General features: G+C 38.2%; 1 protein-coding gene across 7 annotated transcripts in view; it reads right to left on the reverse strand.

The window, feature by feature from the left end:
- The window catches only part of SLC8A1 (solute carrier family 8 member A1), a 510,067-nt gene that overhangs the window by 280,358 nt on the left and 217,264 nt on the right, over positions 1–12,445 (reverse strand). The window lies entirely within an intron of this gene.

The following is a 12,445-nucleotide window of genomic DNA, read 5'->3' on the forward strand; positions in this document are numbered from 1 at the left end:
AAAGAGTGCCCAGTAGTTAGCAGCAAGGAGTCTTGGGCATCAGGAGCAAGGTCTGTCTGATGGTGATGCTGATGGAAGAACCTCAGAGGTAGTATAGCCTTCTCCAGGCTAAAAGTGTCGAACGACTTCATTTGTCTCTCCTGACCCTTCATCAGCTGAGTTATCCTCTTTAGCAGAAATTACAGTTTGGTAATGTTCCTGCAAAAATGTGAAGCCTCAAACTGAATCTGTTAGCATAGGAGATGGTCTGAACAGTTCAGAAGACTCTTCTAATACATTTCCATTAATTTAGTAGAACATAATGTCAAGGGTAAAGTTTTGTTTTTAATTTTTGGTTTTGTACCCTGAAAATCTAAAAGAGTGCCTAGCACCCAGTAGGCATGTAATGAGAACGCCCTTTGAATTGGAAAGAATAGAACTGAATGCAGCCTGAGATTATATTAAACTTTTTGATTGCCCTATCAACCAGTTGTCTTCTCATGAACTAACCATCAATCAAAATCCTCTAAGTTTTTTTGTCATGTGAAGCATCATAAGACAGATGTCCCCTATTCTGTAATCTACAGTTGAATGTTTTTTTTGAAATAGCATGTTCACGGCCATCTCTAATGAAATGAATTTCACTAGTTGCATCTATTCCTCTAGCCAAGATCTCTCTGACCTTTGTGATTCCATCATTCAGAACAATCCTATGCAAATTTTATTTTTGAAAAATATTCTGAAGAGGACAGGATGCTCAGAGGGCAGTCAACTCTAAACTCCAGTGTTCTAGTAATAGGCTCAATCAGAGAATGTTTTGGACACATTTTCTCCTTTTCAGAAAGCTAGCTTTGGAAATTAGTACAGGGTTCTCAGGTATAGCTATCATGTGCTCCTCAGTATACTTGTACTGATTTCTCTGGTTTTGTTTTTGTTTTTTGCTTCATTTTGTTTTGCTACGTTATTGGGAGTAGTGATAGAGAAAAGGTATATTTGACTTTCCAAAATAGTTAAAAATGAAACTCTGAATTGATGATAAAACATTAAATCAATAGGATATATCCAGGGGCTGAGATGTGCTATATATAACAATGATTTCCTTTGAACTCTTACAATGTTCTCTTCAAATATGCTTTGAACTATTTCTCATTGTTAAGTGAGTAGCGAACAGTTTGATGTTAAATTGATCAAGTAACATAGATGAAATATACTTAAAAAGGAAGAATTCTCCTTCTTTTGACCTTTTTCCTAGAAAAAAATATCTTACAAAAGGCTCCAAAGAATGGGCCTTAAACTAATAAAAGCATGTATTAAAAAGCATGAACAGAGAATGACCTTCTAAGGATGTGATTACGTTTTGATTTTTAGGCAGCCAGGTGGCGCTGTGGAGAGAGACAAGGAGACCTGAATTCAAATCTCACTTCACATACTTACTGTCTGTATGATCCTGGGCAAGTCACTTAGCTTCAGTTTCCTCATCCGTCAAATCGGAATAATAATAGCACCTACCTCTGAGGGTTATCGTGAGCATCAAATGAGGTAATATTTCAAAAGTGGTTTTTATTATTATCATTATTATTTTAGCAAGCAGATCTCTAACCTTTGAAGGTCACCTCAGAAAGGGTTTCTCTCAGGCTCTCTCACCAAATATATCTCGGTGCAAATAGAACCCTGGGCTGGCAGGGGCTTCTTTTTGAAAACGCTCAGAGGACTGACATACAGTCCCCCTAGAGGGGAAGAACGCTCATTTTGGCTCTTCTTTCTAATAGTTCCCATTCAGAAAATAAAATAAGACCAGAAATGAACCTAATTGGCTTTCGTAAAGAGCTGCAGCTGATACATAGCTCAGAGATCTGGAAGATGGACTTGGCATCCTGGAGCCTCTAAACTGATTCATTTACCTGGAAAAGTAATGTCAGCTCCCATATTCTCTTCCATCAAATAACCCAAAGTGATTTATAGACTCAAAACAAATTGAAATCTGTATTTCTGACTTGCTGTTTATCTCTCATGATCTTGTTTTCTTTTTACAATAAATCCTAATTGGAAATCTCACCAAGAAAAATTCAGTAAAGATCTTAACGGTAAATTTCAAGAAACAGGAAATGTCACAATGTGGAATTTGAAGGGCTATATTCTGATGAAACATATGATTAAAACAGCTGTAATTGTGTTGAATATTTGTCCCACTGCCCAGTCTATGGAGGAAAAGGGGGGGGGGAGCTTTACTAGCAAACAAACCCAACTAGTCAAATAGCTTCTGGAAGTTCTCATCCAGGGACACTGTTTGGGATTGTAAATATGGCCTAGCACAGACTCTGCATCTCATTTCTTTTTGAGAATGGTGTGATCCCCAAAAGCTCCCTCAGCCTTCTACATAAATCTATTTAAAAAAAGGTGAAATACAGTTTAAACTTCACCAACCTTCCTGAACCATATATCTCTGGTACAACCTGTATGGAATAATTTGTCTTACAGAAAAGGTAATCTATACTTACCTTATTGAAAACTGATCTGTACTTAAATCAGAAAGATGGCATTTAGCTCTACCAGGGAAACATATTCCATCTTTAACATGGGTATTGTCAAGTTTTTCAGGGATGAGATTCTAGTTTCCTGGGTTTTTTTTAAAGGATTGTTTGGAATTTAATAACATTAAAATTCAAGAACTGCCATAGGTCCTTAGCCCATTTTCTACCATTATTCTTATTCCAAAGACATGCTGATAATTGTATGATGGTATTAAATAGGGAAGGCACCTCCCTCCCTCCAAAAATTTAGTTATTCTAACACAAGATGAAAAATGCAGATGGTAAGGTGTGGGGGAGGAAGGGTCACTAGACAGGACTTTCCTAAACAGAAAGCAGGGGAGTAAAAATTGCAGAGCCTAGCAGAATTAACAAAGAGCTCTTAACCTTCAACCCCACATTAGAGTGAAAGAAAATACATAGTATCATGAGCTCCTTTAGGCTGGAGGTTAAGAGACCTTAAATGTTTAAGGGAAAAAAAGAGACTCTGCAAAGCAAGCAGTCTATGCTCTATTTGGCTACCGTACAGTGAAATACAAAATGAGGCCTGAAACTAAGATGATGCTATTTCAGTGGCACTGTCCCAAATCTATAAGACACAAGAGACTGATTAATAAGGCTTCTTAAATTTTTACTGAAGTCCTAAATGGGACCACCAATTAAGGAAATTTTTCCAAACTGCCAAATAGTGTCTTTTTTCTTCTTCTTCTTTGCATGACCTCAAATGCCTTCTTGCTAGGAGGGATTTCCCACATTGCTTTTCTGAACACAGTTCAGTGTATACAGAAGAATCCACCCTTCTGCTACCTTGCAGAGAGGATGTTTTTGTAAACTCTTGGAAGACAATCATGTCAAGGGGGCAGTCACTTCAAGGACTGGAGTTCCAGTTATTGACAATTTCACAAAACCACAACTTCCCCTCCCCCTGCCCCCAGCCTTTCCCCTGAGGAACCACCTCAGGAAGTGACACATCACCTAGTTTCCACCGGTCCAGAAATTTGATACCAATGTGTCTGCCTGGAGTGGAAGCCAGCATGATTTAGCAGAGGCAATGTGCTGTGATAGCCTGAGTCAGGAATGCTCTGAGGTCTAGTCCTGGCATTTGCTAGGCATGTGATCTCAACCAAGTCCAACAGCAATAACACTAATAACAGCAACCAACACTTAGCATTTATGTAACATTTCAAGGTTTGCAGAATTTCTTACAAACATCTTCTGGTTCTATCCTCACAACAGCCTTAGGTGATAGGAACAGTTATTGTTTCTGTTTTACAGATGAGGAAGCTGAGGCAGACAGGGGTTAAGTGACTTGCCTAGGACCACACAGCTAATAAACGTCTGAAGCTAGATTTGACCTTCCTGACGCCTGGTGGGGGTGCCCCATCCACAGTGCCACAGAGCTATCACTAAACCTCCTTAGGCTTCATTTTACCATCTTTAAAACAGATTTGATAAAAGCTACCCTGCCTACAACACAACGTTGGTGCAATGAACAAATGAGATCATTTATATGAAAGCACTCTCGAAACTAAAATAACTCAAGTCTATTCAACAAACATTTATTACAAGCCCACTTTTGACATTGTGGTCAGTTGCTGGGGACATAAGCCCAAAACAAAACCCTCAAGGAGGTTATATTTTTTTTTTGGAGGGGGGACACATACATAGAAACTTAAAACAACAAACTTTACTTCCTGGGAGGAGATCACTAGAAAAGGGGTGCATCACATTCCTGTAAGAAGTGATTGAGCTAAACTTTGAAGGAACAAAAGGATTCTGGGAGGTAGAAAGGAAGGAGTACATTCTAGGCATGGGGGAGAGACTTTGCAGAATCCATATTATAAAAGCACTACATACCATAAAGGAACTATTAAAACAGTGTGTTGAAAGTAAATAATTTTTAAAAGCTCCTCCTGTTTCACCTGAAGCTGTATTACATGAGGCAACAGGATACTATGAGTGTTTGATGGTTGTATAGTCAACAGCAGCTTACTTATATAATAAGCTTACTTATTATGGTAGATTATCTTGGCAAAGCTATTTACATTGAATTAGACTTTGGTTACTATCTGTCTCTTCAGGAATATCTTTATATTTAAGGGGACTAATATAGTTTCCCATTACATTCCCATTCTCAAAGGCTGTTCTGGAGATGCAAAAGCTGTGGATGTCCCTGTCAAGTCAGAAAAGCTTTAGGTACAGCCTGGTGAAATGCACGTCTGTCATCTGAGGACCAGCCTAGCTTAGGTCTATAGAGATTCATCCCCAAGCGGGCTAGAGAGACAGTGATGGATCTTTCAGCCGAAGCAAGTTACAAAGACAATACCATTAAGGAACAGTGGTTTATGATCTTTCTCTGGGGAGGTAGTAACCAAATGACAAAACGGCAGCTTGTTACAATATTCAAGGGTACAGGCAATTTATTTGATGCTTCAGCCCATCTTTCAAACATGCCATCAATTTACACTACATTGCCTTTACTACTTAGAGAATTTCCCTAAAATGGGTGGTCAGTAATGTTACTTCCAGATTGCAATGTTAAAGGCACCGGCACCTTTTTCATATAGGCAGGCATCTCATAAATCTGTTAAGCTGCTTCTCTAGTCCTACCCTCTCTCCACAATCAACACCATGCAGAGTAAACTCTGACAATTAAGGATTATACAGTAGGAATTCATGGAAACTTTGCTTCATCCATTAGCACTGACTAAAGCAGCTTAAAAGTGGTATGTGTGTGGTGCCATTTCATCAGTTTTATTCTTTGATCTCCCTTGCCCCTGAAAATTTTCCTTCTACACACAGTCCCTGTAAAACAAATATTTTCAAAATTATTTTTTCCTGCATGGACACTTCTTCAAAATCCCATCTTTTCGAAACATTTATTTTCCTAGTGATGCTCTTTGGTTATAAACCATACAAAGCCTACCATTAGCTCAGAAGAATAAAAATCAAAGTTGACAACGAACAAAGGGAAGTCTCAGGAAGGCATAAGCAGGTCAGGGCATATTGCCAACAGTGACTGGCAAACAGGAAGTAGTATTGACAAAAACATCAAGAACATATATAACTAGAAAAGGAGCTGGGCATGCACTCACATACTGAGAGTGAAGGATAACAATGGAAAGCTCATGTATTACATTTATATGCACAAAATATTAAGATAGCCAGAGAAAAGCAACTGCCATATTATATAGCTACAATGGAGGATTTCCCAAAAGGCATGGAAAAGAACTGCACAGAATGAGAAGGAATGAAGGGATTATGATCAGCACAAGTGAAGAAATGCTCCCACACCTTGAAATTAAAGACCTGTTAAAATAGTGCACACTTAGTTCCCATAGCTGCCAGAAATGACTGTTAGTTAACACCAAGGACATTTTTGCAAGGACATGTTATTCTTGTTTAAAGATACCTTTCTTCTTTGTTGTCTTTCTTCTCTAAAGTGTTCCTAACATTTTTTTTCCATTCTAACATTTTCATTCTTTCCATTGACACACCAGGGATTCTAAGTGCCCTATTAATCTTCCATCAAGAGAGCAGTTTCCTGAAGGTGTTGAACTCATATGCTCCCAAATAACACGTGGAAAATCCCTGGTTGAAGGCAAAGCCCCAAGTTCACCATAGCACTCACAATGTATTTTGCTAAGTTCTCAGTGACGAAAAGCTATAATAAATTAACCTACCTTTAATTAATGGGAGAACATGATTGTTTTGATCTGTGACCAGGCTAAAACATTCACATAAGGCATAAAAGAATGAAAAGAATCTTTTAAAAAATCAAGGCTGTTCAATCATTTATTCATCCTAAATTCCTTTCTGAAGTTTTCTATGAATTCATTTATATCAATGACAAAACAAAAAGTTAAAACCATTCTTTCAAGCTATTCCTCTAACATCCTATACTTCCTCTTTATTTCTATACTTCCCAGAAATCTGGCAGTGATGGGTACAAAATTCAGGGCAGGCTGGGTGTTCCCTCCTCCCCTTCCTCTTTCTTCATATTTTGATATTGGGAATATAAACATTGTTGTCAGGTCTAGAAACAGATGAATTTAGGCAGTTGGGATCTTGAAGAGGAGGCAAGTTTCAGGCAAACTATAAATAGGTTGCAATTTCACTATAAAAGGAAGAATGGACTCTCAAGTATCCTCTTCAGAAGTTTCCTCTGTTCTCTCCTCATCAGGCTTGTTTTTCTTTTTCTTTTTTAATATATAGTCATTACTCTTTTCCTATCCCCAGGTTATATTTAATGCATTATTTCAGGGTGGTAGAATGTGCATATGAGAGATGAGATATTGGCTTCTGAATATATGTAGCCTGAGGAAATGGAGAGTCCTGGATTTGGAGGCAGAACATGTGAATTCAAATTCTGTCTCTTCTACTTAATCATGCAATCTTGGGCAAGTCACTCCATTTCTCTAGCCTCTGTTTGTTAATTGTTAAATCAAAGGTCTTATGGAGATGGCTTGTAAGTTTCTTTTCAGTGCTATATTCAAAAATCCCTAATTTGTTAATTAGGATGAACAGAAAATGTATTTAGTACAATGAACTGCCCTGGGCACTGTGTGGATGCAAACTAACATAAGAATAAGTTGACAGGCTTAAGGAGTTTATCATCCAGCTGGGTACACAAACATGTGAAAAGCTAAATATTGACATGATAGGTAAACTGAGGTTCATTATAACAATTCAAGGGATGTCACTGGGCAATCCATGAAGACTACAGACAAGTGCTCTAGGGGTACAAAGGAGAAAGTTGGAGGGGTCCTAGGATCATGGATCTGGACTCAAGAACAACTCTTAGAGGTCACTTACTCCAAACCCCTCAATTTACAGATGAGGGAACTGGAACCCAGAAAAGTTAAATGACTTGTCCAAAGTCACACAAATAAGTAACAAAGTTCATATTTGAATCCAGGTCCTCTGATTTCAAATGAAGCATAGCTTTCATTGTACTGGGGCTGACCTTCAGGCTGAGGACATATCAAAAGAGAAATTTATCCTAACGGAAGAGGGGTTTGAATAGCCAAAAAGGATTCTCCCGAATAACAGGCTATGGAGTTGGAAAATTAAAATTTGTCTGGTCTAGTGATTCTCAAAGTGGGGTCAAGGGACCACTGGGAGTCTCTAGAGTAGACCCTGTTAGAGAGTCCAGGAGGTCAAATCTGTTTTCATAGCAACAGTTAGATGTTTGAATTTCTAATACAGAAAATATCAATAGATATAACCCACATAAACAAAAAATTGTTAAGGATCCTCTATATTTTGAAGAGTAAAAAAGCTCCTCAGACCAAATAAGTTTGAGAATCATTGATCTAGTCTAATACCCTCATACCTCCACGGCGCACTTGAACATAGTCGGTATTAATAAAAATTGGGTGAATTTAATTTGCTGAATGAGGAAACTGAGACACATGATTTAAATGACTTACACAAGGTTGCCTAGAAAATAAACACTGGGATTCACAGCCATATATTCTCAACTTAGATCCAATGAGGTTTCTATTGGAACTGCAGTGCTTCCCATGATAGAAGAGAAAGGGCTGAGTAAAAATACAGCACTGGAAACCTACATGACATGTTTGGAGAACAGAGAGTTAACCAGCCAATTGAGAGCAGAAGGTCAAGGAAAATGTGGAGTTGGAAATATGGCTAGAAAAGTAGGCTATGGTCTATTTTATGGAGGGTCCTTAGTTCCAGGCTAAGAATTTTGAATTTCATCCTCTAGGCAATGGGGAGCAATGAAATATTATGAGAAGAGTAATAGCAAAATCCCAGTACTTTGTGAATATTCATCCAATTGACCAAGTACATATTGGGTAAATGACAATGAATTAGCACTTCTGACTTGATCAATGAGAGCTGGCATTTTAATAGCGCTTTGCGCTCTGCAAAGCACATCATATGTGTCATCCCATTTAATTGACTGATCGCAGACTAAGCCTACTTGTAAATCACCCCTTCGCTTAGCAAAGAGGTGCTATCTGAAATGCCCTTCCTTTTCATCATGGTTTATCAGAATCCCTAGTTTCTTTGAAAACACAGCTCAGGTGCTACCCACCTTCATCTCCTTAGTTATTATCACCTACTCTTCATCTTGAAATCATATTGTATAGTTGCATATGCTTTGTACTTACTTACTTGAACACAGGTACCCGACCAGTAGAATGGAAATCCCTTGAGGGCAGGGGAACAGAAGGATCACTTTTATCTTATATTCCCAGATCCCACCACAGTGTCTTACATATTACAGTTACTTAATAAATGTCTGTTGAATTAGATTAAATTATAAACAAAGAAATAAAAGATCCATGACTATATTTTTTTATTTCTTTTACAAAACTATACTCACTCTACAAAGTATCTATAAACAGTCAAAAGTGAACAACAAAAAAAGACTCAACCCTAACCCATACCATTGGTTTAAAGTTCTTAAATCCTATTACTCTGGTTTGAAAGAGCACAGACTTCCTTTTCAATCAAGTTTAGTTATTATGTTGTTGTTCAGTTGTTTTTCATTAATGTCTGACTCTGATTCCATTTGGGGTTTTCTTGGCAAAGATACTGGAGTGGTTTGCTATTTCCTTCTCCAGCTCCTTTTACAGATGAGAAAACAGGGTTAAGCGACTTGCTAGTAGGTGTCTGAGGTCAAATTTGAACTTAGGTCTTCCTGACTCCAGGCCAGGTGCTCTAAACACTATGGCGCCACCTAGCTGCTCTTAGTTATTATACATGGTGTTTATTTGGGCTCTCACCAGTTAATTACAAAGGAATCTTACAAAGAAGATGCACCAGCTCTGTGTTAGTTAAGTAGAGAAACAACAATCTGTTTTCTCTGTGTGAAACAGAGATACGGCACTGGTGGAATAACCCAGACCTTCCCCATTAGCCTGATCACATGTGTTTGAGTCTTCTGAGACACATGTGTACCTCACAACAGTCTTGCCTTTCTCCCAGGACATGCCATCCGAAAGCGTTCAATCTTACCTTTCTTTTCAGGGATAAAAGAGGTATTGCCCTTATATACTTTAGGTGCCTCAGAGGGATTAGTCTTCAGCTGACAGACTCAACACAACAGCAGAGGGTTATGATCTCTCAAGTGAGAGAACAAGGTTTGTGGTTTGCTTAGTAAGGTACTAACTACGGTAGGATCAAGGAGAAACTCCATATTTTGGGGCAGGAAGAGAGAAGCCAGGAAATGTCTTAAAGATGAAAGTCTGGTGGAAAAATTCTTAAAAGGGAAAGAAACAGAAATACAGAAGCTATATTCAAAAAGGGGAGAAGGGAGAAAGAACAAGCATTTAAAGACAATATGAAGCTAATGAAATGAGAAAGGGCAACAATTCCTATAATATTCACTCCAGAGAAGATCTGGGGAAAGAAAGGTATTGGGAACACGGTGGGGGAAGGGCCAGCACTAGCCGGTGCTTTGACTTTGCCCTTTCTGTTTCCCACTCTTTTATTAAGACTCCAAGTCCTATGAATTCTGCCTCTGTGATAACTTTGGTACCTGCCCCATCTATTCACTCTCCCTGTCTCTACACTAGTTCAGAACCTTATTACTAGTCTCTTGGACTATGCTAATAGCCCTCTCCCTGATATCTCTGCCTCTTGTCTTTCTCCCTTCACATGGCATTCTTTCCAATGTACAAATCTGACCGTGGTCAAAAGTCATCAGTGATTTCCCAATAAAAATGTTTTAGCACAGGATTCTAAGTGCCATGATTTGACCCTAATCTGACTTTGTAAAATTGTTACATCTCTTGAGGTATTCCATAAAGTACATTAAAAAAAACCTATAGCCTACTGGCTGCACGTCTCGACCAAAACTCCCAAGTACAGCCCCAGACAGACTCAAATGTAACTGTGAAATGTTTAACAGAATAAATAAAAATTCGGTAAAATACAGACAATGTTAATTTGGGGTTTTCTTAGTCAACATGCTGCCTTTGGAGATCTGTTTCTATTTGAATTTGACACTCTTGATTATACTACAGTCAAACTGTACGGTTTAGGATTCCTTGACTTTATTCTAGTCTCCCCCCCAAAAAAAAAATCAGCATTGCTTCTCCTCAAATCTCTATACTGGATGCTTATAATTTAATTGGTAAAACACTTGCAGGTATACCTATATTTTTCTCCCTTTATCTCCCCACCCCTTTAGATTATGTTTTCTGAAAGAAGGAATTGTGCCTTTTTTGATTTTTCCTTGATCAATAACTGTCATAGTACATATATTATATTACATAATTACATAAATATATGTACACATGTGTACATATATACATATATGCATGTATATATGTGTGTATACACACACACACACACACAAACATACTTCTGTACTTCAAGGATCCATGAGGTCATCAGTATGGATATTTTACTTCAAAATATAGCTCACATCTCCCTCCTAACACTGGTAAATGGCCTTCATGAATTGTCCATCTCCTACCCCTCCAAAAACCTTATCAACTGTTTCCTTTCTCATGATGAATTTCTCTCAATTCAGCTATCCTGCTCCTTGATGTCCAATCTGCCACTCTTTCCCCAAATTTAAACCTTTCCTTCTTGGAGGGACCTGACAAGCCTGTAGTTCACTGGCATCACCTCTGAGAGCCAAGGTTCCATGTCATAATGAGGCATCAGAGAAGGACTTTAGTAAGGGCATTCCTCATGAAAGTCATCTCATAACTCTGTTCATTCAAGTCAAGTAAAATGAATTCAGGAGAGAGGGTGAGAAGTGAAAGGGCAATGGATGGAATATGATAGGTAATAGCTCTGCCATCCTCAGCTTTATTGTATCATCTGGGAAATGTAGGACTCTATTGATGCTGCTGCTTGCAATATTCTCTCTGCTTTTTTCATAGGTAGATCTCTTTATGTCCTTTTTACAGTCTTAGGCATGGGGGCAGAAACAGGTTCAACCCAACATAAAATCGTTAAAAGTGTTCATTGAAGATGTAATTAGTCATCAAAGATGAATTATTTTTGCTACAAATATATGAAGAGGAACAGGTTTTGTGATGGGCACAAGAGTTAAATGATTTATGTATTAATAATCAGAATAATCCAAAATCAATGCTGTATTAAGGAACCAGTTGTGTTAATTGTAACCATCTGATATAACTGCAGCTGTCTGATATTGATTACTACATTAACAGAACAAGAAAATAATTAATTATAAGCACGAAGTCTGATTTAATTCTATTAAGGTTTTTTTTTAATTGTGTGTACATGTACAGGGAGAATGAGAGGAGGAAAATATATATTTATTCAGGGTCTACTAAGTGTCGGGCAATGTGCTAAGCACTTTATACAAATTTTCTCTCCTTTGATATTCACAACAACCCTGGGAGAGAAGTGCTGTTTTTATCCCTATTTTACAGTTGAGGCAGATGAAGCAAATAGAGGTTAAGTGACTTGCCTAGGGTCACACAGGTAGTAAGAGTCTGAGGCCAGATTTGAACTGAAGTCTTCCTGACTCCAGACCCAACACTCTATCCACCCAGTTAGAGAAAGTGACATAAAGAGAGAGACAAATAGAGACACAGGGACAGAGACAAGAGACTATATGGTGTTAATATTTGAATGAAATATTCCTTAACCTAGTGCTGAATTGACAAATATACATAAGGAACTAAAGAATGACACCAGGGACTTTCAAGGGTCATAGAGTCATACTGGAAGGAAACTCAGAAGCTTACCCAAGGTCACTCAGGTAGTAGCCTTTCTGTCTCCCCCAAAGTCTGATGACTAGAGTGTCTGTCATACAAAAGAAGGACATCAGGGTTGGAGAAAGCTACCTCCCCTACTGCCAATAGAAGGGCATCACACCAAAAAAATTCAAAGGAAAGCAGATGGAGATTGCCAATTCTGCCAGTCTTGAACAATAACTTATGAAGTTTTTTGTAGGAATGAATCTACCAAAACAGGGCATT

Source organism: Phascolarctos cinereus, unplaced genomic scaffold, assembly GCF_003287225.1.
Source record: "Phascolarctos cinereus isolate Bilbo 61053 unplaced genomic scaffold, phaCin_HiC Scaffold_2;HRSCAF=192, whole genome shotgun sequence".
Lineage (NCBI taxonomy): Eukaryota > Metazoa > Chordata > Mammalia > Diprotodontia > Phascolarctidae > Phascolarctos > Phascolarctos cinereus.